Source organism: Sylvia atricapilla, chromosome 3 (assembly GCF_009819655.1).
Source record: "Sylvia atricapilla isolate bSylAtr1 chromosome 3, bSylAtr1.pri, whole genome shotgun sequence".
Classification (NCBI taxonomy): Eukaryota; Metazoa; Chordata; class Aves; order Passeriformes; family Sylviidae; genus Sylvia; species Sylvia atricapilla.
Window position 1 is genome coordinate 68,104,469 of NC_089142.1, and position 27,713 is coordinate 68,132,181.

The following is a 27,713-nucleotide window of genomic DNA, read 5'->3' on the forward strand; positions in this document are numbered from 1 at the left end:
AACCTAAACCACAAATAAGAACCTTAAAATAATTGATTTTGCACCTGTACGGAAATACTTACAGTTACAGCAAGTTACTGAACCATGAAAATAAATATAGAATTGTAAAGGGGAAAAAAAGCCTCTCAACTTTTTAGTCTTTTTCTAAGGAAGTCGGCACAAAGCTACACAAAATATATGTTTTCATGGTGTTCTGAATCTTTTTGAGGAGGACAGTTTTAGTCTTTGGTCTCGGCTCAGGTTCTAGATCATAAATCCAGAATTAAAAAAACATATTTAAAATTCCACATAAAACCAAAATATTGTAGCTTTATACAGTCAAATATATAACAGCATATTTTCCAGAAGATATTGTATGTAAAACTATAAATTTGATTCTCTCTTGTTATTTCTACCAGATGAAGAAATCTCACTAGACCCACAGCCCTTGAGCTGTTTCTCACTCTGATCAAAAAGACACACTTAAAATCAGAATTTGAAGAAGGAAAAAAGAAATACAAAACAAGAAAACCTGGAAAGGTACAATTACTAAGGGGGCGGGGTGTTGGTTTGTTTTAATCTGAGGCGTGCAATACTCTTGCATCTTTCAAAAAATCCAGCCATGCATATGTGCATGTTCTTACAGACATAAAAAATTCAGAGAACATAATGCTTGATTTCTTCTCCTCACAGAATAGTAACTAGGAAATATCTTGAACTGTGTGGACATCGAAAGGTTGAAACTCACAGAAACTGAGTTAAATTAAAAGTCCAAGGTCACTGAAGTCAAGAAAGGCAGTTTAGTTAATATTAGCACAACTCTCCAATTAGCACTGCTGAGAAGCAGCATTTAATCTGAGCAGAACTCACATCTGACAAGGCACTGCTTCTTCCAAGTTAGCTCAATTACTTTCACTTGGCAGAACACAGTGCCCGTATATGTACCAGGAGTGCTGAAAAGATCATCTCTCATGGAGGACCGTAACAGCGACTTTTACTCCCTGCCTTTGAGGAACTCAGGCATCACTTCCTATAACTATGTTTTAAGCAGGTATTATAAATTTCTCTTTTCCTCAGTCCTGATGCTTAACAGACAATCAAGACAAGAGACATCTAGAATGAATATAAGAAAAATGGCATTTGCTGGCACCTTTCTGAGCCAAGGGACTAATTTATGATGAACACCGATCTATTCTGATACACAGAAACTGGAAGAATGAAATTCAGCCAGCTGTAACTCCTTCTGGAGACCTTGCTGTGGTTTGAAGAATTCTAGGACTAAATTGATATTTTGCCACTGCTTCAGGATGGTATTAACAATTGATCCCAGAGGGATCAGGCAAATGGTACTTTCAGGAGTATGGGCTCAAAGCCAAGTACTAACATTTATTAAAAAGTGTTCACTTCTCTCTTCTGTTTTATGCACAGGTTGTTTTGCATATAAAAAAATCAGACTTCTTGAGTACTTGAGCTGTCTGCTGTGAAGGACCCAGGTCCAGGAAATGAGAACTGTGAGTGGATTTCTCATCAGTTTTAGGGTATTTGTGGAGAACCAGAAGCATAAAGCTAGAAATTGTGCCTTTTCCCCCTCCTTTTTTATTATTAACCATTCAATAATAAAATTATGTCCTTTCCCCCATTCTTTTTTTTTTCCCAAAAACATTTTTCATTCTGAAGAAAGACACAGCTCCTCATTCTGCCACTTTCTTGTCAGACTCCTGCCTTCAAACTGGCCAAAATCTCCCAACTCAGATATTTAAAATAAGATATTTAGCCTCAGTCAGTTTTCAATTTCAAGATATATTTTTGTTTGCTTCCAGAAAATTTCTAACCAACTTTAAACGGTGTGCATATCTATACACTGATTTTCTCAGAAATTGTACTTCAGCATGATCTGATGTTCTAAATAATAAAATCACAAAATTAAATAGTAGATTAAAGCCAGGAAAAAATATTAACATGAAAAGTAAAGTTATCAAGGCATATTTGGAAAGAAATCTCACTAGGAAATTGAATTCATGAAGCACTACGCATAAAATAAGTTGATTGGAGCAGACCCATCGCTGTGAACAGAACTGCAGAGAAACACAAAAGTAGTGGAAATGTTTCTTAAGACAAACTGAAAGAACCCTACTATGCAGAGTCAGAAGTACTATTTTCAGGATAACTGTTTACACATTTGTGCTCCACTGGAGAGGGCTGGCAACTACATTTAGTGCATACTGGAACAGAAAGTTTTAAACTCTTGCAGGAAATGCTGCCAGGCCACCAGCTCCTTCCCACTTCCCCAGCTCCCAGCAGAGTTCTAGGCTTGCTGATTTCAGGCCATCTCCCTGAGGGACAGACACTTTATGGGCACTGACTGGGTAGCAGACTGCTGCTTCTCCAGATGGAGATGGGACACAGCTCACTGGTTGTAATTCAGCACCATGACACCACTTCTCACAAATTTTCTTTCAAATAGCTCACAGTTACACAGTCCATAGAGGTGTGCTAGCAAATTGCAATGAGGCAAGCCATTTGTTTTGCAAAGAAAAAAAGGCAACACACTAAAACAAAAACCAGAGAGAGCCTTAACTAAGAATTTGAAGCAGAAGTATCAAACTAAATTTGGAAATCATCTTGTTCAGAGATTTTTTTTAAATAATTTTATTTAAAAAATTAAGATAAAGGTAACTTGTACAAGGAAGTAACAGAAATCTAGGCAGAATTAAATATCATCTAAATAAATTACCTAACTTAGTCAAGTATAAATAAAGCTGAGTCAAAAGCTTCTTTCAGAAATGTATCTAGAAAAAAACTTGCAAATTATGAAGTTGATGCATGGTGAGACTGAAATTGCACCACATGTTTTACAGAGTGCATCACAAAACAGTCTAATCTTTACTCACACATATGCCCCATCTTGCACATGAAATTCCACTAGATTGATGGGCTGATACTGAGTGTAATCACAGAAGGGAAACAGAAGGGAAACCAACCCTCTTTAGTGCTGTGCCACACCTTTGTACAGTGCTCTAAGGCAGAAGCATAAGGGAGCCCAAGCTTTCTAACCAGAATTACGCTTTTTTTAGCATGGATATTTAGCAAGATGTTTCCATGTTGACAATACTTTCTCCAAGGTAAGTTTCCCAGATACTGTATAAACTCCAGTCTCCTTGGTGGTCAGAATGAGAGACTGTCACACTTGCCAGAAGTTCAACAGTGGGCAGACATGCTCCCCATCTCCTCCCCTGAAGTATGAGCCTCAGCACTGGTACCTTAAATTTTAACTTTCATATTTTTCAGATTCTGTGCTGCCTTAGTGTGTAACTCTGGGCTTCATATTAAGTGTTAGTAAGCTCTCTTCATAGGGTATTTTTTCACACTTTCTTGCAAAGGGCTTTTCCAGCCCAAAAACCAAGGACACCATTGCAGCCCTGGGCCCAAAAAATACAAACAGCAGCGAATTGAGGAGAGCAATCTGAGAGGATGGGACTTCATAACCTGAAGCTGTAATTGGACAATTAACCCCAATGTGTAAATGTACCAAAACTAATCAGTGTGAAACCTTGTGACCGGTCGTCCATCTTGTGACCATCTTGGTTCTAGCCCTGGCCAGGCTCTTGTACTGCCCAAGGTGTATCCTTTTAAAGCTTTTTTAATAAATACCTACTTTATTCCTCCAACTCTGTATAGTCTCTGTTCCAGCCTCTCCAGGCATCAGCATCACTGCTAAAGCACTAGAAAAGCCGAGCCAGGCTTGATTTTGGGTATCACTTGATCTGGTGGTGGGTTAATTTTTTGGGGGAAGGAGGGAAGAAGGGGAGAGAGGAGGAGGGGTAGGGACCAAAACGAAACGAAACAAAACATTCAAAGTGAAAAATCTGTTTAGACACAATAATGTGGAAACCAGTTCAAAGGGATAAGACAATGTTGGATGGTCCTGGGGTGAAATGCAATAGCCATTTTCCCTCTTCCTGCAAAAGGGAACGTCACACATCTGAGAAGAAAAAAAACTAACGAGAAGGCAAAAAGATGTTCACAGTAGCTGCTAAGACTCTAAATAAGAGCTGCAGTGTCTTTTAATACTTTGGGTTTATTTCTATGGGCGGTTAAAATTTCTGTCTTTTAAGGGAAAATGCAAATGCCACCATGCACAGCCTACTGACCCATTTGTATTTTCAAGGAAAAACAAAGAATGTTTGCGTTGGAAGAACATCTAAGAACTAACATTTTCTGAAATAAGTCCCTTGACAAGTAGAATGGTAACAAACTGTGTAGGTGAAACATGACTTCATGCCCAGCCTCTTTATATGCAACATGCACAGAGTAAGAAACTACAAATAATTAATGTGTCAGACTTAAACTCACAGTTTCTACTAATACCATAATACTTCTGACCTAACTTCATTTTCACATGCCTGTACAGCATCACAGAGCCAAAAATGGTTAGGTGCATTACCATATCTGCACCTGATTTCACATTCACCCTTACAGAACAGCACAGATGCATGCATTTAAATCCATGCTGGATTATCCCACACATCTCTTACTGCTGGTAATTCTTAGTGATGACATAATTAGTTCTGGCATTATACACAAATATTCTATTAATTCTGGCAGCACTTGTATGCTAAAAATACAGCCTGAAGTAAGTAAAACATAAACAATTTGACCAGGATGACAAAAAAATTTGGATTTCCCATTTTCTGGGGAAAGAAAAAGAAACTCTTTGCATTTTTGGCTGTGGTATATAAGAATTAAAAATTGTGTCTGTTCCAGCTGTCTAAAGGAATGTATCCACACACTACAGCCCAAACTTATATTATTGTAGTCTAAATTGATTTTTTTTTATTTTTTTCCCTCTATCCCTTCTCCCTAAGTTCCTGACAATCATTTGCCTTTAAACATTTGGGCCATTTTTTCCTAAGCATTACCTGTTGACATTGCCTCAACAATTCTGAAATCTCAGATCTGAACTGAGATTGTGTAATAATTTACTTTAAATATAATAATAACAATACTACTACTACTATTACTATGAATAATAACAACAACAAAAGCAATTCAGCATAGATGCCCATCCAGGAATCATTTTCTCAAATTTGAAGGCAATATGAATTCATCTATGTCATAAGTAATGCTGGACTCTTAGGTGCTCCAATGCCCCCAATATTTAGTGACCATCCAGTGTCCCTACCTCACCAGGGTACCAGGGAACTGCAGTGTTTAAATTATGAGGTTGTTTATTGCCAAATCATAGCCCTATAATGAGTAGTATTTATTAAGATTGAGACATCCAGTTAATGCCTTTAAAACGCATAAACTTTGGAATGCAGTCCTGCCTTTGAACACCTTTAAAGCAGATTCCATGTCTAACTCCTGTGATCTGAAAAGCACTTGCTTTTTCCAGGCAGAGGAAGGGCTCATCCCCAGGACACAGAGATCACCTGCAGGAGTGCACACTGGATAGTGCACGGGCATGCTGCCAGCCCTGTCAATACTAGGGCTTGTCAGGAACCAAAAATCATCAGCCAAAAATCCAAGCCCAAGCAAGAATTATAACTAAGAAGCTCTCTTAATGGGAAAATATCATTCAAAAAAATGTGGGAGAGGGGTGACAGGGTGTCACACAATGTGACTATGCTGTGTGGTCACATGGTGGAAGGAACCAGAGAGGGGCTGCCTGCCAAGCCCCTGAACACCTCTGCTGTAACACTTCTGCTGACACCAGGAAAGAGGGATAAACATCAGCTTTCTGTGAACATCTAGTCTCTGCTCACCATCACAGGAGACATGACACACCTGCCCAAGCATGCCTGGCACTGCTCCTCCCACCTCTACACCCAGAAAACCATTTTTTTCCCCCTCCAACCTTTGCAAGAAAGAGTGAAAAAAGGAAAGATAATAACCTGCAGCTAATAAGAGGAATGCCATCTATAATTACCCTTTAAAAACATCTAAACGTCCTATAGCCTTGCAGTCACTGCACCATCTCAAGGAGGAAATACCTTTCAGAGGGAGGAAGGAACCAAGCCCAAGTTACAGAATTATTTTATAAAAAGATGACAATTACTTAATCTGCAGTAGTTTTCTTAACACATCCTTCCTTTTCTGTTGCTTTTTTTGTAACCAAAAAAACAGTTACTCATATTGGCTTTATAAAAGCTCTTCTAAAATACCAGTGGCTTCCTTAAAAAGACAAGGGCTTGGCTGCGAGTGGGAAAGAGGAAAAGGGTCGATCCCATGGCACACATTAGGTCCAGCTTCTTCATGGCTTAATGTTAGGATAACCAAGGCACACTTACAATACAGTCCACATCTGTGGTTTTTTTTCTGATCCACTCCATCATAACATATTCCTCATACTTACATAAAGGACCACAAAGTCCTTTTATTAGAAATAAAGGAGAAGAATTATTTAGTCACAAGTTAGCTGTTCTTAGACATGGTAAGTTAAAAAAACAATGACAGCAGCCAACTTAACTACTAATATGAATATTTGTCCTTCAAATTAAAAGCAAAATCAGGAAGGAAATAAACAGTTTAAAGTTTTGTTAATGAAAGGTTAAGGTTGCCAGCCACAGTGTGGACTATTTCAAACACCTCATTTAGTGAGAGAAAAGGTAAGAGAAAAATATATCCAGAACATGAAGTTTACAATCAGGAAGCTATTTAACACTACTTTTCTTGAGTAATACTCCCATGATGACCACCAGTCATCCATTTAGATCATACTTTTGATGTTGCAGGACCTTTGTCAGAGAAATATATTTGTCACCAAGTAGATTTCATTATGGAAAAAATCCACATTTAATTTCTATTAGTCATATAAATACGCCTGTTTGGTGTGACAGAAGGATATTTTGAAACCTAAAGGTAACAAAAATCTTTAGTTGCTTATATTATAGAAGAAGTAAAGTAAAATAGTCTTTTACTTTAGAGCTGCTGGAAATTCTTAATTACATGGGCATTGCTTATGGAATTTACTAAGGGAAAGAAATCCAATCCCTTTCTCCAAAACAATCCCAAATCCACACTTTAAGCAGAAGAGAGAATGGCATGAAAAGCCAAGGTCTTTAGCCCATCTGAGTGAGAGGGGTAAGTCAGGTGGGCTAAAAAAAAAGCAGGGCTCAGAAGCTGAATACATGCAGGAATGAACCCCTCGAGTAGATGCTGCCACCTGAGATAAACCAGAGGCGCTATTAAAAGCGTGTCCTCTGCACAGGTGTCACTTCCTTCCTGTGTATTTTAACCAGGAAGACAAGATGCAATTTACTCTGTCACACTGTTTATAAAGCTTCCTCCTTTAGTAATCAGCTCATATGTGGGAGTGGGAATCAGTGTCTCTTACAGAGAGGATCTGGAAAATGCCATCTATCCCTCAGCTCTTTATTTTCTCTCTTTGTAAATTACTAAGTATTTGCCTCTGTTCTATGAATGTTACCAAGACTTTGATGTCTTCAGCATTAACAACTGCAGCTGGCTTCAGCATTTTCTGGTGCCCATAATCATACTTTACATCATTAGAAAATAGTAACTACAGTATAACAGTATGAAAACATCAGGATAAGTCACCAACAAATAGAAAGATTGATCTGTTTTCTGAGTTCAGATAACATAAGCCTTGCTTAACTGGTTCATTACATGGAAGTGTATAATAAAGCTGTAAAACTAAATGAATTGCCAATACAGACTAACCATTTCACATTTACCCAAGATGATGGCATCCAAACCAGACTACTGCATTTCAATGCAGATTCCTTAATTAATGTTATTTATGTCATGTTATAAGAAAGTGTCTTTATTTTATACGTAAGTGCAGAATAAGATGAGCAATGTGAAACAGAGCAGTCATTACCAGGCCATGTAGGGACCAAAATGAGCTACCAAATTTAATATTATAGTTTAAGGATCCAGTCCAAAAATGGGAAAGCATAGGAACCAAGAAAAGGTCAATGAATATGCTGTTTTTCGTGGTTCTGGGGATTTATATGATACCAAAAAAAGAGGATGATTTGTGACTATATTTCTACTCACGAAGAGGTAGAGAACCTAATGTTTCTTTTTCACTTTAAATGTTCTCAAGAAATATATTAAGACAAGTTTAATGTGATAAGATAAATGGTGATGTGCTGAGCAAGCTTTTATGTACTTCAGATTTGACCTGCAGTATCTCTGACAGAAACCAACTGAAGCAGAAAAGGGCACTTATTCAAAATTATGGTTTATTATTATGGGACAGAAATTCAAGGGAAAAAAATGACTATATCTGCCAAAATTATGCTAATTCTACCTTGCAATGGAATTTAAAGTAAATTTTAAAGACAGGAGATAGACTGAATATACTCTGTCAGCAAAACTTTTCAATGGCAACAAAAGGAACAATGACAAAGTTATTACAAGTCCAAATACAAATAAGAACTGCATAGTTCATACATAAGTAAGAGTATCTGGTTTAGAACATCTTGTGAATTGAGGATAAGCACTCAAAAAGGGGAAGGAGTTTTATAAAGGTGATTTAATTTCATTTATTGATTAGTCACAGTTCCTTGAAACAAATGCACTGAAAAGAATCTAGCAGAAATCCATACTGAAATGAGAGGACATGGAATGGCAGGAAGGGATAGCATCAGGAAGAGATACAGGAAAGAATTATATTTAAACCTGAAGAAGGAAAAGGAAGAAATATATGGAAAGACACATTGATACTCAGATATCAAACACCCTAGAAAGACAGATAAAGGCCAGCACATGGAATTGAATATTTTAAGCTCAAGAAACATTCTGAAATGCTTCACAGAAATAGCACATGAAAGGTTACATCACACAGCAAGCTTTTTTCTCATAACACACTCTTTAAAAGGTATGTGACTATCTGGTTGTATGTATAAAAACATGTCTCTTTTTATCAGAAATGTCACACAAGAATCCAAGTTGCACAAAAAATAGATTTTTCCATTCTTCCACAAAATCTAGACTTAACTTCAACTAGTTAAGGAGGAAATACATAGCAGTAAATTGGTGTATTTATGAGTTAATGAAATATAATAGGAAAAATATCTCTTAGGACTTGTTCCTAAAAATATGTGAAATGCTATAAAAAGAATACATTAAAATGATAAAATAATTATTATCATCTTGCCTTTATGCACATGTGAAAGAGAATTGCTCTGTCTAATTTTAAGAGTAAAACTAGTTCTACTGAAAATGATCAAATTTAATCAAATAATTTATTTATAATTGAAAAAAGTCTTTCCAGTGATTGTCTATTTCTCCAGGAAGTATACACATATTGTAAATACATGCTGAAAAAAATCTGTGACTGTCAAGACTGTCATGACCCAGAAGAAATACACTATACAATGCAGAAGAAATGTAAAACACCTTTAATAAAATATTAGCACATTAAGAAGCAGTAATAGACAAATGGCATAAGTTATCAATATGCAGTTCAAATGTACACAATATTTATTTAATATGTATTTGCTAGTATGATAATATGTAAGTAGAACACTAAGCAGCAGCTGCAGTACTTTTCATAAGCAAATTCAAATTATTATCTTTAAAAAAAAATTATAAGATATGTCTAAGAAGTGCTCTATCCCTTGAAATGCCACTTGGAATTCAGCAACACTTCCAGAAGAGTGAAAGAAAGCTGTTACATTTAGCAAGATTAATTCACAAGCAAAAGAATTTACAGGTATTATGAGTTTGTCTGACAAAAGAAACAGTGTTATTTCATCAAAAGCAGTAATGGAACTTAACATAAGTAATGGTTACTCCATATGAGGTTTTTGAACATTAATTTAATAAAATTTATATTTAGAAAATAAAATTTATATTTATTGTAGACTTGGTTAAATTTACTTCCACCATAAATTTGTTTTTATTAAGATCTGGTACAGCACAGTATCTCAGTTAAGAAATTAATACAATATAAAAACCAGTACAACTTTCACTGAAATGCTTAAAAAAAATGAATTCAGAAAATACCCTGCATTTAGTCCTAGTAGCTATTCATTTCTTTGCTCATTCTTTTCCAGCTTGCTCAGTCAATTTAAGACATTACCAGCCAGGGTTTTACCACTTGCTTAAGAACTAAAGAGGAAAAAATTTAGATGTTGTAAAATGATAATTCTTGATGACACAGTTTTTTATTTCAAAAGTATTCTTCTCTTGAAATTGGTTCTAAGTACCTATCTTTGATTAAAAATAATTACCCTTTTTATTTTTAGGATGGTCTCCCTAATTTACATCCATGCTGCAGATACAGTCAGGATTTTTGACCTCCCAATAACATTGTGATAATAAACCCATTAAAGACTAAACGTGGACCAGTGGCTACTGTAACACTTTAGATTAATAACCTTTTGTTCTCATATTAAAGGAAGTGAATATTTCCTTTTCTAAATACAAATATTATGGCTATGCAATAACTGGCCAACTTACTGTGGCAGCCTCAATGGAATCTAATATAAAAGCCAGGCACTCCTTCACTCTTAGAACCTTACTGAAACAGAAAATTGAAATTATTAAGAATATCTTCCAATGACACATTGGATTCTGAATGATAACACTGTAGAGGTTGCATGTTGCATCAAGAGAAGGAAAAACATACTTTATACCAGAATACACTTGTGCCTCCTCAAAATGCTAACAAGCTAATATAAAAGCTTCTAAAAATTTCTGGAAAACTATGAAAAAATCCCAAACTTCTATATAATTGGAAATAATGTCATTTGTAGGACATTTAACTGTAATTACAATTTAGACATCTCTTAGGTCAAGGAAATATGGACACTAAGATTCTTTCTCTCTCCCAGTTTAAGAAGTGTTTCTTCAAGATCTCATACAACACTTAACTCAGCCTGATGTAATTTTCCAGTAATTCCAAAGGGCCTGGAATGCACAAAATACAGGTCAATGTTGAATACCTTGCTCATTTATTGTAACTTAACCTTACTGTGCCAGAGATGCCTATAAAAGAGAGCCCAAAATTTGTTGTTCTTATCACTAAAGAAATTTAAAAATTAATTTGCAACTTCCCAAATCTGAGCTGCTGAGATATAGCTATTGTTAATTATGTAAGTTTACTACTTATGCCTTCTTTAAAAGAGCAAGAATAATAAATCTTTAACAAAGCAAGAATCTAATTTTTTTTCTGGACTGGGAGAAAATAAATGTTGTTTAAAAAAAATGGGCTGATCACAATTGACAAAGTGCAGAACTCTGAAAGTGAGACATCTGGTTTCTGAGACTAACTCACTCACTGAGATAAAAAAAAAAAGAGAAGATTATGAAAAATCTAGTCCCTGATTCAATAAATTATTCAACTTTGTCTAGCTTTACATATTTAAGTTATTCTACTAAAACAAACAAAAGTAGTTACCTAAAAAATTCTCTCTATGTTCATAGACAATGCTGGAGAGTGAAAGTAACTTCAGGCAGAAAAAGCAAGGCAAAGCATTTCAGGGGCCATGCTGCACCCAGCATTGTGCAGAAACTCCACGAGCCCCCTGCTCCAGGAAAGGATTTGGCTTCCCTGTGCTCAGATAAGCAATGAACCCCAGGCATGCAATGATCACTTCCAGTATCACCTAACACATGTTCCCAGCAGCCTCGCTGAGGGATAAACAGCCACAGAGGTTTGAAACGGAACAGCTGGGAAAAGGAACTGTTAAGCAACTCCACGAATCCTTCCCTTGGCAAGATCAGCGAGCTGCAGACACTAATTTTCTGTATTTTTCAGGATACGTGAAATCAAGACTTACTAACAATGGATCCTTCTAGCACAGCTTCCTCTCCTTAGTGACAATAAAACATGCACATGAAAAACTCAAAGAAGAATTAAGGTATTACCAATAGTTAAGGGGGAATTAAATGCACTGAAGAAATCTCTTAAAAGCAGCTTACCAGGAAAACAAAAAAGGAAATTGGCCAGACTTTCAATGTAAAACTACTAATGGTTGCAGAACAGATTGTTACTACTCCTGTTTCAAATGTAACATTCCATAGGTTGAAAAAAAATTACAAATGAAATAACACCCTTCAGAAATATTTAAATAATCTGAATTCTTTCACTGAAATAATAAATGTTCCTTGATATTCCAGATTTTTTTCTTTTTAATTTCTATTTGTTAAAATTACCAAAAGATAAGTTAAAAAACAGCTGCTGTGAAAATTAATTTTAAGATCAAGCTACATTCTCTTATGAAAAATGTAGTTCTAGGAAGTTCAACTGAATCTCAATAAACCATAATCAAACATGCTGTTGAACTACAGGAAACTTTTGTGGTCAGAGAAGGATGTGTCTTGAATTAGGCGAGGCTGATACTAATCCTCACTTTTTCATCTATACCTTTCAGCAAAGTTGAACTGGAACATTTAGCCATAAACTATTCCAGTGGAAATAATTAAACAGCTCTCAAAAGACCATGAAGGCAGGAAAATCAACAACAACAACAACAAAAATATACTTCTTAAGGAAAACAAGGAGTTGTCTTAAACTATTTTTGACCACTGCAATGAAATTATCTGAAATGACTCATCAAACTCATGTCAAGCAAGGCCATCACTTTCAATTCCCTTAATCTACAAAGAGAAACTTCAGTAACTCAAATGTTGCTATTTTCCTGATTTTGCTCATTTTAATATAATTTGCAGCTAAGAGATAATTTAAGCATAGGAAATCTCTCCTCCTTGGATATGCAATTTGTTCAGCTGTTGCTGACTGTCTTCTATTTCAACAAAGTAAAATTATAATAGGTATTGAAGCAATATAAATTAATTATCTCCCAAATTCCAAATCTAGACTACAAAACTAACAACTTTAAAAATGGAACAAAGTTATTTTAAAATGAGATTGGAAAGAAAAGTCTTTTGACCAATCAAACTTGCTTTCTTGGGTACTTACAAATTTAGGAATCCCTCAGTACCTAGCTCTGATGTAGCCTAAGTAGTAGTCCAAGGTTAATTGGTGAAATTCCTGATTTTCTTCAGTTTAATAGCTGTGTTCCCTTTCTTCCCCATGAACACCTTTTGCCTCATTCTAAAGTTCTTGTAACAAAATAAATAATGAATTTTTCTCCTTACACAGTTAATCTTAAAAAAAAAAAAAATCAATTTTTCCTAAGGTTTATCATTAATAAAGTTAAGATAAAAAAATCACCAAAAGGACTAAAATGAAAGCACGGAATATAAGTGAGCAGCAACTACGCAGTGCCAGCCTGTTTATGGATAGCTATGAAAATGACACAAATGTTTTCCACCAGACAAGATAAATGAAGAAACAGATTCATTGAAAGGAGGTAAAAAGAAGTCGTCATAAGTGTATTTATCCATTGGAAGGAAGAAATACAAGTGAGGATTTAGCTTTTTCCTTTCACAATTAAATTCTGAAGTGACAGAACTTGCCACCCTGATCTTCAGTATGTGCTATCTCCTTTAGTAGTAAAAGACTGAGTCAATACTAGTACTGTCTACCCTAATCAAATATTAACCAACCCTCTCCAAGCTATATACTACGATGGATATATACTGCAAAGGATTTAGGTTAATAAAATGGGAGGAGGAGACTTTGAAAATAAAAGGAATTTGGAAGATTATCTTCCTGACTCACACCTTGCTCTGCTGATTTTTCAGAGAATCAATTGAAATCTTCTATTTCCTTGAATATATTAATGAAAACAAATTTACAATTTTCTCTGTGGAAAACTTGCTTACAATTACAGCTTTAGTGTCATCCAAACATCACGGAAATAAGTGTGTTCAGGAATACAGTCACCACAGCTTTTCCTCTTCAAATAATGCATCAAAATTCCCAATGACTATGTGCTGAGAGATCTGCACGTGCTGCTCCTCACTACCCCACAAATCTGGGAGTCAAAAATAACCAGGTTAATACTGAAATGAACATGCTGCTTTCACACTTTCACAATCTTTCTACCTTTTTGCACAAAGAGCTTCTTCTTTTTTTTTTTTTTTTCAATAATTATTTTGTCTAAAGAAGCACAACAGTGTTTAAAAAAATCACTCACATGTGGTTTTCAGATTCAAAGGAGATATTCTTGTGGCATAATCCCCGATATCAAAACCAGCTCTTCAGAGCTTATGTAAACACCAAAAGTTTCTTGTGCTTTATGCAATCGTGCTAATAATATCAGCCTGATTCGCTTCTTTCACCTACAAATTTAAAGGAAGACTTCATTTTTGGTTTCACTTTTTTTAATGGATTTGGTTTGGGATTCGTCTCTTTTTTAAATTTACGTTTCATATTTTAATCTGACAGAATAATAAACTTAGGTACATGATGTTTATATCGATGAGTGTTTGTGAGTAGAAGCATGGAGAACTACACATTTGCAGAAAAAAATTTAAGTCAGAAGAGCCTTCCAGGGATTGTCTAATCCAACCCAGCTGCTCAGGCAAGGTCACCTAAGGTAGGCGGCCCCAGTTCATGTCCAGTAAGGTCTCAAATACCTCCAAGGATGAAGCTCCACAGCTCCTCTGGGCAACCTGTACCGGTGTTTGCTCACACTCACAGTATTAAGTGGTTTCTTGGTGTTCAGACAGGAAGTCCTGTGGTTTAGCTTGTGCACCTTGTCTCTTGGCCTATCACAGGGCACCATAGAAAAGTCTGTCCTCCTCTTCAGTCCCTCCCTTCAGGTATTCCTTTACATTGATGAGCTCGCCTTGAGCCTTTTCCTCTCCAGGCTGAAGTTCCAGATTTCTCAGCCTCTCCTCACAGAGAAGATGCTCCAGTTCCCTCATCACATGCTGGACTTCTTCACTCTGTCCACACCTCTCTCATACTGGGGAGCCCAGAACTGAGTCCAGCACTGCTGATGTGGTCTCACCAGTACAGAAGGGATGGGAAGGATCACCTCCCTGAACCTGCAGGCAACACTAGTCCTAATGCAGCTCAGTTCCTTTATTTATTTCAGTTCAAAATGTAACTGAAGGTCTCTTGGTTCCTTGAGGCAACCATAAGGGCACAAAAATATTTCAGATAAAACAAGTAAAAATAGTAACACTTTGTCTCTTTGAAGAACCATGCAGGTCTGTGTGCTTGACCTACTCAAGTATCTTTTGGCTAATCATTCCCTCCTGCACTTGAATTAGACATGGTCCAATTATACCCTTTGGAAAATTATATGCCAGTGTGAAAATTTCTAATACTCCAGGATAATTGGAACTGTCTCCTGTGTATAAACTGTATGTAAATGGAGGAAGGGAGGAGTTATGAGAAAAAGTAACACTCTAGCCTGGTGGCACGATTAGTCTCTAGGGAAATGAGACATCTGGTTCCAATCCCTGCAGAGCAGCACAACAAACCTTATTTCTGAATTATTTCTAGACTGGTTATTAGAGCACTTTTTTCAGAGAGAGAAGGTGCATGTTTAAGTGTACTTAGGCAAAAATAGTGAGCTGAATTTGATTTTACTACATGTAATGTGACCACTCTCATTACCAGGCCAATAGTTTAGTGCACTATCAAAAGCACTACCCAGCCACTTTGTTCTTTCCCTGTTTCACTGCTTTTATAATATAAATTATTTATAAAATTTATAAACAAAAAACACATACACACACAAAAATTAAACCAAAACCAACCTCCCAAAAACACATATTGAAAACAAAAAATACCTAACTCTAATTGTTCTGTTTCAGATGAATATCATATTTGACACCTTTTTTCCAGTAGCAATTTTGAAATTTGACTTCTTCCACACTGGGAGGGTTTGTCTTATTAAGAAAAGGAATATCATTATACAGCTTTAGTATTTACCTATTCACCTATTCATTATGTTGAATCACCAGTAGACTTAGAAAGGATGAAGAGAAGGGACCCTGCTTCCCACCAGCCCATGTGACTGACACACTCCTTACCCTGCACCCCTCTTTATCCCACTTGCAGTCTTGGCTTAAGGCTGCTTGAGTCTGTTGGTGTTGCAAGGTCGGACTAGGACCCAGATATCAAAGCCTATCCAATAGCTTGGCCTGTTTAACGTCATAGCAATGAAAAGGAGTTTTCTTACAAGCAACCCGCAATCTCCTTTTATATAAATTAAAAAAAGAAAAAAATGTCTAGATCCGATCAAATATTTAGGGTAAATGCTTGAGCCTAATATTACATGAAGTATGATGTATAAAAATAATACACCAGGGCACTTGATATCATTTAAAAAAAAAAAAAAAAGGCGGCAACACAAACTGACCAGATATGTCAACAGAAACAATTTTGAAAAGACTTGTATATAAAACACAGCATCATCTTTCAGAATTACATGATTATGTATTTTATGGAGAAAAATTGATTCCAGTCAAGTCTGATTCCTTCAGCTTCAAAAACCAGCACAATGAAAACCCACTTTCCTTCAGTCAATAAAAAATGAGCATTTAGAGAAAATCTCTTGCCCAAGAAACATTCAATCACAACTGAAAATTTTAGAAGTGGCCTAAGAAATTCTGGCAGCCAAATTCCATTGAAATTCACAGTCATTCCGTAACTGCAGGAATGGTAGCAACCCCATGGCCTCAAGGGCAGTGAGAAGCAGGATGCTCGAAGTGCAGACACCCACAGTTCCTCTCAGCACTTTGTGGATGACTGCACTCACATGCACAATCCTCCTGAAAACTGTTTCACATGATTCATTATGGAGAAATGGGAAAGGTGACTTTTTACGAACAATGCGAAATAAAAATATCTAGGTGAACTGTCTAGCCTAATGTTGACAGAGGTGATTCAAAAACCCTCTATATAAGAAGAAAGTTTTTTAGGAAACCAGACATATATTGAAAGACAAACCTATATTTAAAATGATAGAATCCTCTAAAGAATTTGAATTACGTTTAATTTTAATGTACATCAACATGTATGGTATCAATTAAATGAAATACTTCCATAGTCTTGTGCAGCAGCAAAAGACAATGATATAAAATCTGGATATTTCTTAACAATAAGGTCTTTAAAGTAAAGATTTAGATATGAAAGAAACTACAGCAATGGCAAAAAACATGGTCTCTGTGTCTGTGCATCTTAGATATTTTAACAGTTCCCCAGTGGCTTTTTCTTGCTCCCTACACAGGACTAGCTTCTGTTTTCCTGCTTTTCTTTTCTGACACTACCAGGGCCTTTCTTACCTGAGGGTCTCCATAATAAGTTGGTATACAGAGAGAAGGTGAAAAGCAACATTAGTAAGAGTCCTGGAGGAAACTAATTTTAAATGAATCACAAATGCTATGTAACAGGACTATAGAACAGACAATATAATCTTAAACCGTGTAAGAATGTGATAAAATACAAAGACAAATCGAAGCTTGTCTCTATCAGACACATGACTAGAAAATTGCTGCAGATAGATCAGAGAAGCAGAAAGGGGCAAAATGATGGAAGAATTTATTTTGACAAAAATGTAGCACACATGTGGAGAAATATGCCAATTCACATAAATGGACACATATTCCAATGTCCTGCAATGCAAGGAAGAAAACTTTAATGTGAGTACATATGTTTAACGCCAGTAACATGAGATTAAATGAAGTAACAAAAAATTATGAGTATTTATTTTTTTATTCTTCTGAAAAGATAAAATCATAAGATAAAAGTAAAAGAAAAGAAACTTTATACATGTATATGTCAAAGTAAAGTACATAAAGAGGATGCTCACCTAAGTGGGAGATTCACATTCAGAAACACTGACAACAAATGTGACCTTGTGAATTGTGTTTTAAGAAAAAGTAGGGTGACATTGCCTTATGCTGTAACAAAAAATGTCAAGTTCCTAGTACAACGTCCACATTGAGATTTTAGATGTTCATCTTATTTAACAGACCTATAGACACCTATATTTAGGTGTAGGTGTATATTTAGGTGTAATATAGACAACTATATTTAGGCATCTATAGCTCCGTGTAAATAAGGTGAACATTTAAGAGCCATTTCTGTTTCTTAGACATAGGTACCTCGATTAGGCAAATGAGACACTTCACAGGGCTTCAGGAGACAACCCAGATCACAGGCAGCACTGTGCCTTGCTAGGAGTCCGTGGTCAGACCTAAGACAGACAGGTTCAATAACAGAAAGCCAATTTGTCTTTCAAAGTATTCTACTCTTCCATGTTTGTCAGATTCACAACATTTTGTAAATATTATCTGATAAATGCATAAAGCATTCTGCTTTCAGTTTGGTTTCCTACTGACAGAGAAAGCACAGAGAGGTCTAATAGTAACAATTTATATTCCAATTACAGCTTGCAGTGCTACAGACACGTTATGCAAATCACTTCAACTCACCTTTGCCAGAAATGGCAAAATAATACTATTTTCTAATAAAACTTCAGATCAGCAGCAGATTTGAAGATTTGCTGTCAGATACCTTGTAATTTCTCAGCTAAGTCATTCTGTCCACCTCAGATGCTAAAAAGTAGTTTCTTTCTCAATTACACATCATTTCTTACTCCTTATTTGTTGATTGGTTCTTTGTTTTGCTCAGTTGTTTTAGCATTTTTAATTACATAAGAGCCTTTATAAAAACTAGAAAATATTTCATTTAAAAACACGTCACGGTACTACAACTTCGCTACAGTAATCAAAAAAAATTGTACTTCTAAAAGAATTTCAGATAAAGCAGACCCACTAGGAAAGAAACTATTAGAGCACATTTCAGTAATTTCTAAGTTTCCTTGTAAATTTGTTTGTATTTCTCAATATTCTTTGCAAATTTTTGTTCCATTGAAACATAATGGGAGCTCATTCTGGAAATAAATACTCCATGGAATCAGAATTTGAGTATTAATTAGTATATTAATAATAATATTATTATAATATTAACAATATTAATGTAGAATTGAGAAAAATGGTTTAAAGTATTGTAAGTTTATTGCCCCACTCAACTGCTCAAGGAAAAGAACAAGAGAAAAAAATCAAAAATAAGAAAATTAAAATATCTAAGGAAATACTTAACAAGATAAAGACTAGCAGCTCCCACTGCCCTATTATTTAAAACTATAGTAACACCCAGAGTTTTTCCAAATACCAATATTTAGTTTCCACATGAACTTGTTCCACAACCTGCTGTGTTCAACAAGCCTCAAACCTCAGCACTGGGGGAAATTTTTGGAAACAGACTGAACAGCTTACAGAACATTGGAACCTACACCATCACACCACATATGCACAAAACCAAACTGTAACCAAGAAACTTGTCCAGCCAGGAAGAACACAAAAATCTAAGTGTGAATCACAGCACACTCAACTGAGCATAGCAGAGTGAGGTTTCTCTTGTGCTCCTTGGTGTTCTGAAAATAAAAGTATGAATGCTTAATGCCATAATGGAAGCCAGGTATGTACCACTGTCTACAAATATGGGAGCTTCTGCAAATAAAAGAGCTCCGTTACTTACCTGTCTCTTTAAAACTTTTTCAGACAAATGACTAAAATCCTCTCAATTTTTTTAGCTAGAGAGTTTGTACCTCCAAATTATATTGAACGTGGTGACTCACATTGCTTGATGACATGTGTCCTCATGGAGGACACTTTGCCATATGGTGTCCTGGACAGAGAGTCAGATGTTTGCAAGAGGAGCATCCCTTTTCTTCCAAGAGCCAGGCCGAAAGCTCTTAATGAATAAAACCTGCATCAAGCTGAGCAACCAGAAGTGACAAAGTTTACAAAGAGAATAGGCTACCCTGTGTTTTGACAAATAGCTTTTAGTGGAATTGGTATTTCATAATAATTGTACCATGTCTATATGAAATGAAATCTTACTTGACACTTTTTTTAAAGGAACAGCATTAACAGAGGGAGTTGTATCTGCATAATGTCAGAAGTATGCACCTTAACAATATTGTATAAAAAGGCTGGACTATGACATTTTGCAGCATTTGTACCTGGAGTGCAGACAACATCTGCTTCTTTATGTAAACAGAAATACTTCTTCCCTGCCCTCACCTCCCAGTTTACCAGCCCTGCAAATTATCCTGAGACTGGAAGTTCAGGCTCAGTGTTTCCTTCACAGTTTATCACCACCAACATCACAGGCCAAGTCATACACTCAGCTGCACCCATTCAGCTGGACCTAACTTGAAGCATAAACTCACTGATTTCTGGAAGAGTAAGTTTATATAACATAAAAGATCAAACAGTCAAAGCTTTATGTGTGATTATACCAGATCTTTTAATTTATTTGATTTGGTGGCAGCTCATCTGTTATTGCAGGGCAGGAATATATTTTAAAGGCTTATTCAATACTTGTTTGCAAGAACAATGAATTCTAAACACAATATTTAATATTTGCCCATCCTTTAAGTATAGGAACTAGAAGATAAGACTAACTTTCATCTATTTCTGTTCTCTGATGGTAGATCTGGTGGTGTCCAAGAGAAAATTTAATGTAAGCACTCTAGGCAAATAGGTTTAAAAATATTAACCTTTTTTTTTTTTTAGTTGTAGGAAGAATATAAATCATACTGTCATGAGATCCCTTAATTTATCTGTTTAGCAGAATTGTAAATGCAGCAGAAAACAGCTTACTGCAATGTAAATAAAGCTTTGCATGCAGTGCTAACAGGGCAAGTTTATTTAATATAACATATTACACAAAGTCATCATTGCTGCCTTTCAGTTTATACTTCTATGGTAACAAACTTAAAATAAACAGAACCCTTGTGTTAAAATCCAATCCAATGCAAAGTAGCAACACTGATCCTTTTCAAACCTTAGAGGCCATTTAGCTAATAGTCTAATCACTTAAAAAATTAGTATTCCAAAATTTCAATTTAATTCTTACTCTGAGTAAGACTGAGAACACTGAGTAGCTGCAAATTTAGTTAAATTTGACTATATAGGATGTGGTAACAAAAAAATAGTTTTATTTATATTCAAAACCTAGAAAACAATAATGCTCAGTGTGTATTCAGGTATTCTACAGTTAAGTTTGATTGTGACACTGTTGTATTCTACATGTTAGAAAAAGAATGCCTGAAAACCTTACGTTGTTAAATTTTTGCATACTTGCAGCACCCAGCAGCAGGTAATTTATGTCCTTTATTTAAAAGTCCATGTAGAGAGTATCGGCACTAGAAGCACCAAGATACCCAGGCATTTGAACTCAAAAAATTGTGGATGTTTACCAGTTTCTGCTTCAGGTCCCCATTTCTAAAACTGGAACAATGGAAGAGTCACTGAAGAAACCTTCCAGCCTACAGCAGCTCAGTTCGTGATAAATAAATAAATAAATAAATTAAAAAACCAACCAACCAAACAAACAAAAACCAGAAAATAAAACTAGCAAAATTCTCAGATAAGAACTGCAAGAGAATTGATAGTGCAACCTGATATAAAATTGGCTCCAAGAATTCAGTATATTGGAGCAGCTGGTACAATAATGACTGCATAATTATTATAATCATCAACTCCCTTAGCACCCTTGAAATCCTGAATTTTGGCATCTAGGCCTCCAAAATTAGCAGATACTTGTGCATAGGTTCTTGATACACAACTGAAGGAAAAAAGTATTTCTTCCTTCCCTCAAAACAAGAGGGATATTATCACAACTCTTTGGAAACACCCAACAGTACAGATTAAATTTGTAAATGAGAGAATGAGGGAATAAAGGAAAAAAAAAAACCCAAAAAGCCACAGAAGAGAAGTCATAAGGATACACTGTTGCTTGTTCCTCACATCACAGGGTAGGTCTGTGCATCTGCACAGGCTCTGCAACCATTAGGATTTTTTTTAAGTAGTATTGCTCTAAGTATGCAAAAGAAAAAAATGGGGAAAAGAAAACAGACGAAAAAAGAGAGGGAGCAAGAAAAAGCACATGGCCAATGGGACTAAAATGTGAGAAGGAAAAAAAAAGCTATCCAGCTGTCTTCCATTCAAGTACATAGGACTCTTCTTGGGATTTATTATTCAGACACACCAGACTTCAGCTCTTAGACAAAAGAGCTGCAGAGCCCATTTTAAATTCACCCTGCTGCCTGTAAAAGTAAAGTCATGCCCCATATCTTCTGCTCCAGCCTGGGGGGAGAGCTGCCAGACAGAATGACTTGAAGACACAGAGCAATGGCAGAGGTGAATACTATCCAGTACAAAGATAATTCAAAACTATTTAGGTTTTTTTTCCTTCGCCTCTTCTTCTGGAAACACTTGCAGCTCAGAGGATTCTCTCCTGCGCACCTCAGAGAAAAGCCCACCAGGGCCAGGCCCCATTCAGAGCCCCAAGACATCAGCAAAGAAGCAAACGGCACTGTTTTGTGGCTTCAAGCCATCCCAGCAGCACAGGCAGCTGCTGCTGCTGCCTACACACTGCTCAGCGGCTGGGGAGGCTGAGCCGACGGGGCAGGGCTGGAGCTGGGCACCCAAGGTGTCAAGCCCTGCCATCTGCTGCCGGGTGTCACGGGCAGGAGAGGGACACCGACCACCTGCCGTGCCCAGCCTGCTTAGCAAACACAGCCCGGGTGAGATCACTGGGGAACAGTGAACACAGCCCTGTCCTGCTCATAGGGCACAACACCCAGCCAAGTCCCCACAAAGGGGACGGGTCAGCCTTTACAGACAGGCTCAGCCACGAGAGAGTTTTTAACAGCAACCAGAGTGACTGCTACAGTCTAACAGACCCCGAAACTAATAAAATGCCCAAACCCTTCAACTTTAAGTACTATTTCCCAATTTCTAGCCCTCAAGACCAAGAACAACCGACACAGCGCCACCCAGAGGCTCATGTGTTGGCATTTCCTGCCTCCCACCCTTCCCATTGGGTTTGACCAAACTTTTCCAAGACCTTTCCCCCTCACCAAATTGGATCCATTCTATTCCAGATGCGCCTGAAGGCAGTTGCAGGAGATTATGACACCACTGATAGCAGCCTGGAGGGTGGGTGTGGAGAAAGTAGGCTGTCCAAACAGCGGAGAGTAACTCCAGCACTCTTTGGTTACAGGAGACACAGTTAACTAATCAAAGCCACGGCAGTGTTTGGCTAGTAAAGATCATGTTTGTAGAAGAGGTGGGCAAAAGGAGAAAGGAACCATCTGCCTCCTGGGTTTCACCTTGCCCCAGACTCTCCCCTCTGCCCAGACATCCTGCAGCAGTTTGCAAGCAGGGCTGAGCCCAAGGACTAGACTCATAACTGCAAGCAAGATCCGTGCCCCACCCTTCTCCTGCTGGGAGTTTTCAGAAAGAAAATGAAATCTTCCCCCTCCAACATTTACTTCTTTCCTTGATCCATGTTTTAACTGCACAGCATCTTACCTCCCAAATATTATTTCATAAGTAACATAACAGAGTCAATTGTCTTATTTATATTTGTCTTTTTTTTTTTTTTGAGCAACTTAATTTTATTCTCAAAAAAAAAAAAAAAATCCACCTTGAAAGCAGCATATAACTTCTATTATGTAGGAGCAATGTATGGTTTGTGCATGCCTGGCTTCTGCATGCAGCCCATTCTTTAAAGTCAGACAGATTTGTTTTGGAGTTTTTCCATTAATATTTTTTCCCCACAATGTATTTCTTCATAGAACTGCAAAATTTTAGCCAATGATCAGACAAAAATAGCAAGTTGTTAGTCATCTCTTTCTCATAAACAGGAAACAAATACAACTTCCCCTAATTTTATAGTGTATTTATGGAAAGGGCTGACCAACAACTTAAAGACAGTTGTACCACCAATGCTGTATCCTGTCTCTGTTGTACAGTATGTACAGGACAGATTGCTTTGTTTTATCTTAGGGAAAAAAATCCAGGACACAAATGATTTTGTGTCCTTACATTTCTCAGTATGGCTATCTCCCTCCTTTTGAAGGCATTTACACTGGACAGTGGAATCAGTGTGGGAGAAAAACAGAAACAAAGGAAAATTTACTTCAGTCATGAATGTGAGCCTTGGAGTTATAGAAAAATGGCTAGGCCCTATTGAGCTTAAGAGTAAAAAGAATCACATAAGACTCTAAATTCTTCTGGGCAACTTTGAACCAGAAAAGTTCACCAGCTGCTACAGAGACATACATGTAAATCAGAGGTTGAGGTACAACTTCAGCTTGCAGTGCCCAGGTCAATCAATGCTAAGGCTTGCCTTTACTCCAGAATGTGCTTGCAAGGAACAACCCACAGAAGTACAGCCAAGACTAGAGGTGACCATTACACAGAGCAGAAGTTACCAGTACCATAAGGTAGCAAAAGTCCCTCATAGCTTTGGTCTCATGTGGTGGCCCAATTCCACCACAGCCCACTCATTAAAAACTGCTCAACAGCAGTCATTAGGAATAATCTGGGGAGTTTCAATAAACTGATTTTAAAAGTTAACATTTCACAGAGTGTTTCATAGCATCTCAATACATATTTGTATTTCTGTATCTTTAAAAGTGAATATTCAACAATTATTGTTAGCACACAGGCATGAAAAATAATTAAAAAAAAATTACGGGTATAGCATTTATATATTCTTATAGCATTTCAATCTTTGGCAAAAATAGTCAAACTTGCAAGAGACTGTGACTAAAGGCTTATTACAGATACAGACCAACACACTGACATAGAATAAATTAGATCCTGAGCTTGTCAGTGTCGAAAAACATTCCCTACTACACCATCACCGTGTTTGGATAAAAAGATGTTTTCCTTAGGAGGCAAGGCAAGGAGCCCTGGATACTTCTTCTCATGGAGACAAGTTAGCCTACTTTCTCATACCCATAGAAATCCCTTTGGACTGTGCAGTGTCTTCCGGGTTTTTTAAAGAAATAACAAAGCTGTAGTCCTTTTGTCCTATTTCCAAAAGTTTCAGCAAGAAAAAAGAAGCACATAAATTTTGATCCTGCATTAAAATTACTGTCCCAAGTACGCAAGTTTCTCCATAACAGGAGCTCTAGCAACACCTTTCAAAAAAGAAAACTACTGAAAAGACACTTCTCAAAAATGAAAAAGCCAATTAATTTTGAGAGTTTCTTTTTTCATTTTTTTTTCTTTTCTTCTCATGTTTAACTGCCAGTTGTTTTCATTCATTTGTCACAAAACTATTTTGGGGATAGGACCCAGTATCTGGACATGGACCTAAACTATCAGGTATTTGCCAAGGTCCTCAGAACATTTTACAGATGCTGTGGTAAATCATTTTTTGAGTGCAGTTTAAAACCAAGGTACACTAACCTAAAAAATATCACAAAAAAGTAGGACAGGAGTTGGATATTTACTTCGATAGAAAAAATGCTTCTTGTTAAAAAAACCTCCTGAACTAAGTGAGGTTTTTGCTGCTTCATTGTCACAAAAAAGTCTTACATTTTCCATAAACATATTTGTGCTAAATACTCAGGATAAGGCACAGCTGAAACACAGAACTACAAAGTGATCACTCCCACAAAGGCTGCAATATATCCATACCTTGCTTCTCACCAACGCTCCAAGAACACAGGGAGAAAGCAGAATATCGAGCACATCCTTTTCTCTACCACTAACAAGCTGTTCCTTCCCTCCCTGAAAGCCCAAAGGCTGCTTTAAACATGGTCTGTGGAAGAGAACGCAGTACCTGTGGCTGGTGCTGCTATTATAGTACACCCAAGATGATTCCTTTTTGGGAAGGATCAAAGCCACCCTCCCTGCTGTGCTCCCCTTTCCTCCTTGCCAGGGGTTTGGCATTAAATGAGCCCCATCTCAGCGCTGCCTACCTCAATTTCCACTGTCAGTCCAAGATCACCTAACCAAGTGATTCACAGAAACACAAGTAAAAAGTAAAGGCTGCAACTAAATAATTCTTCCAGAGTCAGAGAATCAATGAAATATACTTTGTGACCTGATCTCAACAGTCAATTTTTGTTTGAGTGAAACAAGAACACCAAACAAGAGTTAAAGCTGTAACAAACAATTAGAGTAGTTGGGTGGAAGGCAGCCGTCCATACCTGTGACAGATCACTTGTACAGCTTCTCAGAGCGTCAGGGATATACTTTTACCACTAAAGTGACTGCACGTACTTTGTTTAAACAGTCAATACCACAAAGCCATTGCCATGAATACAAGGCAATTGTGTTCATTAATTACACAGATGGTTTTAAAGTGGTCTTCATTGCCAGGCGGAACTTTTAAAGTTCCTTAAAAATGTGTGCCTTGTCACTTACTTGAATACATAAGGAAATATAACCATGATGTAACATCAACTAAAACTCTGGTCCCTAAAATGAACAGCAAGGTTCCTATTTGCCACAGTTGGTCCCATTTATCTTACCTACTATAGCACAAAGGAAAGAAGCCTGTTACTGGAAACAGGGATAACAGGAAAACATAATCTTCATAGGATGCAAAGCCATACCTTAGAGATTAATGTAAAGATTTTGTTATCAGCTTTGTGTTTTCTGCCTTCCCTTTTTTCTGTGTTTACAACACCAGAGAAAAGACTCCCGTGCCATAAATTAAGGTGACTTGGGAATGATCATTCCCAAATTGTAGCTCTAGCTCCAATACTCACATACTGCAGCAGGGCAATTTAATTAATCTGCCTCTAGATTTGCTTACCTTCCTGTGTAATGGGGATAAGATCTCCAGAAAGCGGCTCTCTCTGTATAGACCTTAGTCTTTTTAAAACTCCTAAGATGAAACAGAAATATGCCATACAAAATAAAATGTACACAAATAAAAACTGCCTAAATAAGCCACTGCATACTAGAGCTAGTTGGGAAAAAATACAACCAAGCAATTATCCACCACAGAATGCTGCTTCATTTATACTTTATTGAAATACTACACACAATTAATATCCACTTTGCTGGTATTTAATATCAAAATATTTCTTCTGAAGCATGTGTGTGGGTTCATTTGGAATAATAATAATAAAAACCCAAACAAAACAAAAAACTAAAAACAAACAAACAAAAAAAACAAACAAACAAAAACAAAACAAAACAAACAAAAAAAAAATTAAAGTGCTCCACAAAATGGCATTTATTTTCAATACCCTTATTTTTAAACTACTGATATGAACTATATACTTTGGAAATTTTATGTCAAAAATTTTAACTGTGCTTTAAAACACCTTATTCTTTTCTTAAATTACATTTTAATAAAGATCTTTTTGATCTGAATATAACATATATGAAAAGCTCAATCCATCGTTTCAGTGTTAACTACAAAATTTTCAATTACATGCTCCCTCACCTTCTTATGAAGGTGACTTCTTGTAAAGTAAATCTTTATCATTATATTTAATTAAAATTATTCTTAATAGGATTTTTTTTTTATTCAAGCAATTATTTATTCAATTTATTACATAGATCCATAAAGCATAAGTCATGGTGAATTAAGCCCTATTCATGAGGTTAGAGACTTACTGGTTTTGTTTTGGTTTATTTTATTTTCTTAAAAGACTCTATAATCTGAACAATTATTAAATACTGGAAGTTTTTTTCTGCCTTTGTAGAGCTTTAATTTTTGTTTTCATTAATTATGTATGAAAATCAACTACTATAGTAAGTTTTGCTGAATTCTTTTTTACCCTCAGTTAATTTTATCTACAGTGAAATGGAACTGGATCTTAAGAAGGACAGACACTGCCAGCCTAAGAAGTCCTTAGCAACTTTATACAGAGTTATTACCTCAGACTTCTGCAACCCATTATATCTTTTTACTGAAACAAGCATGATATTGCACCCTGAAGCACACTTTAAATGTCATAATATATTGGTTTGCATGAGAGTTCATCTACAGGGGATACGTGGTTTAAGTAAAATGATTAAAACAATCTTTCTTTCCTGTCTTTTAGGAAAGATTT

General features: G+C 36.4%; 2 long non-coding RNA genes across 2 annotated transcripts in view; one reads left to right on the forward strand and one right to left on the reverse strand.

The window, feature by feature from the left end:
* LOC136359231 (uncharacterized) overlaps window positions 1-27,713 on the reverse strand; it is a 195,394-nt gene that overhangs the window by 76,777 nt on the left and 90,904 nt on the right. The gene's annotated exons all lie outside the window — the stretch shown is intronic.
* Window positions 26,371-27,713, forward strand: part of LOC136359232 (uncharacterized) — a 92,286-nt gene continuing 90,943 nt past the window's right edge. Inside the window, exon 1 of the long non-coding RNA XR_010743243.1 lies at window positions 26,371-26,868. This is a non-coding gene — a long non-coding RNA (uncharacterized lncRNA). The remainder of the gene's footprint in view (window positions 26,869-27,713) is intronic.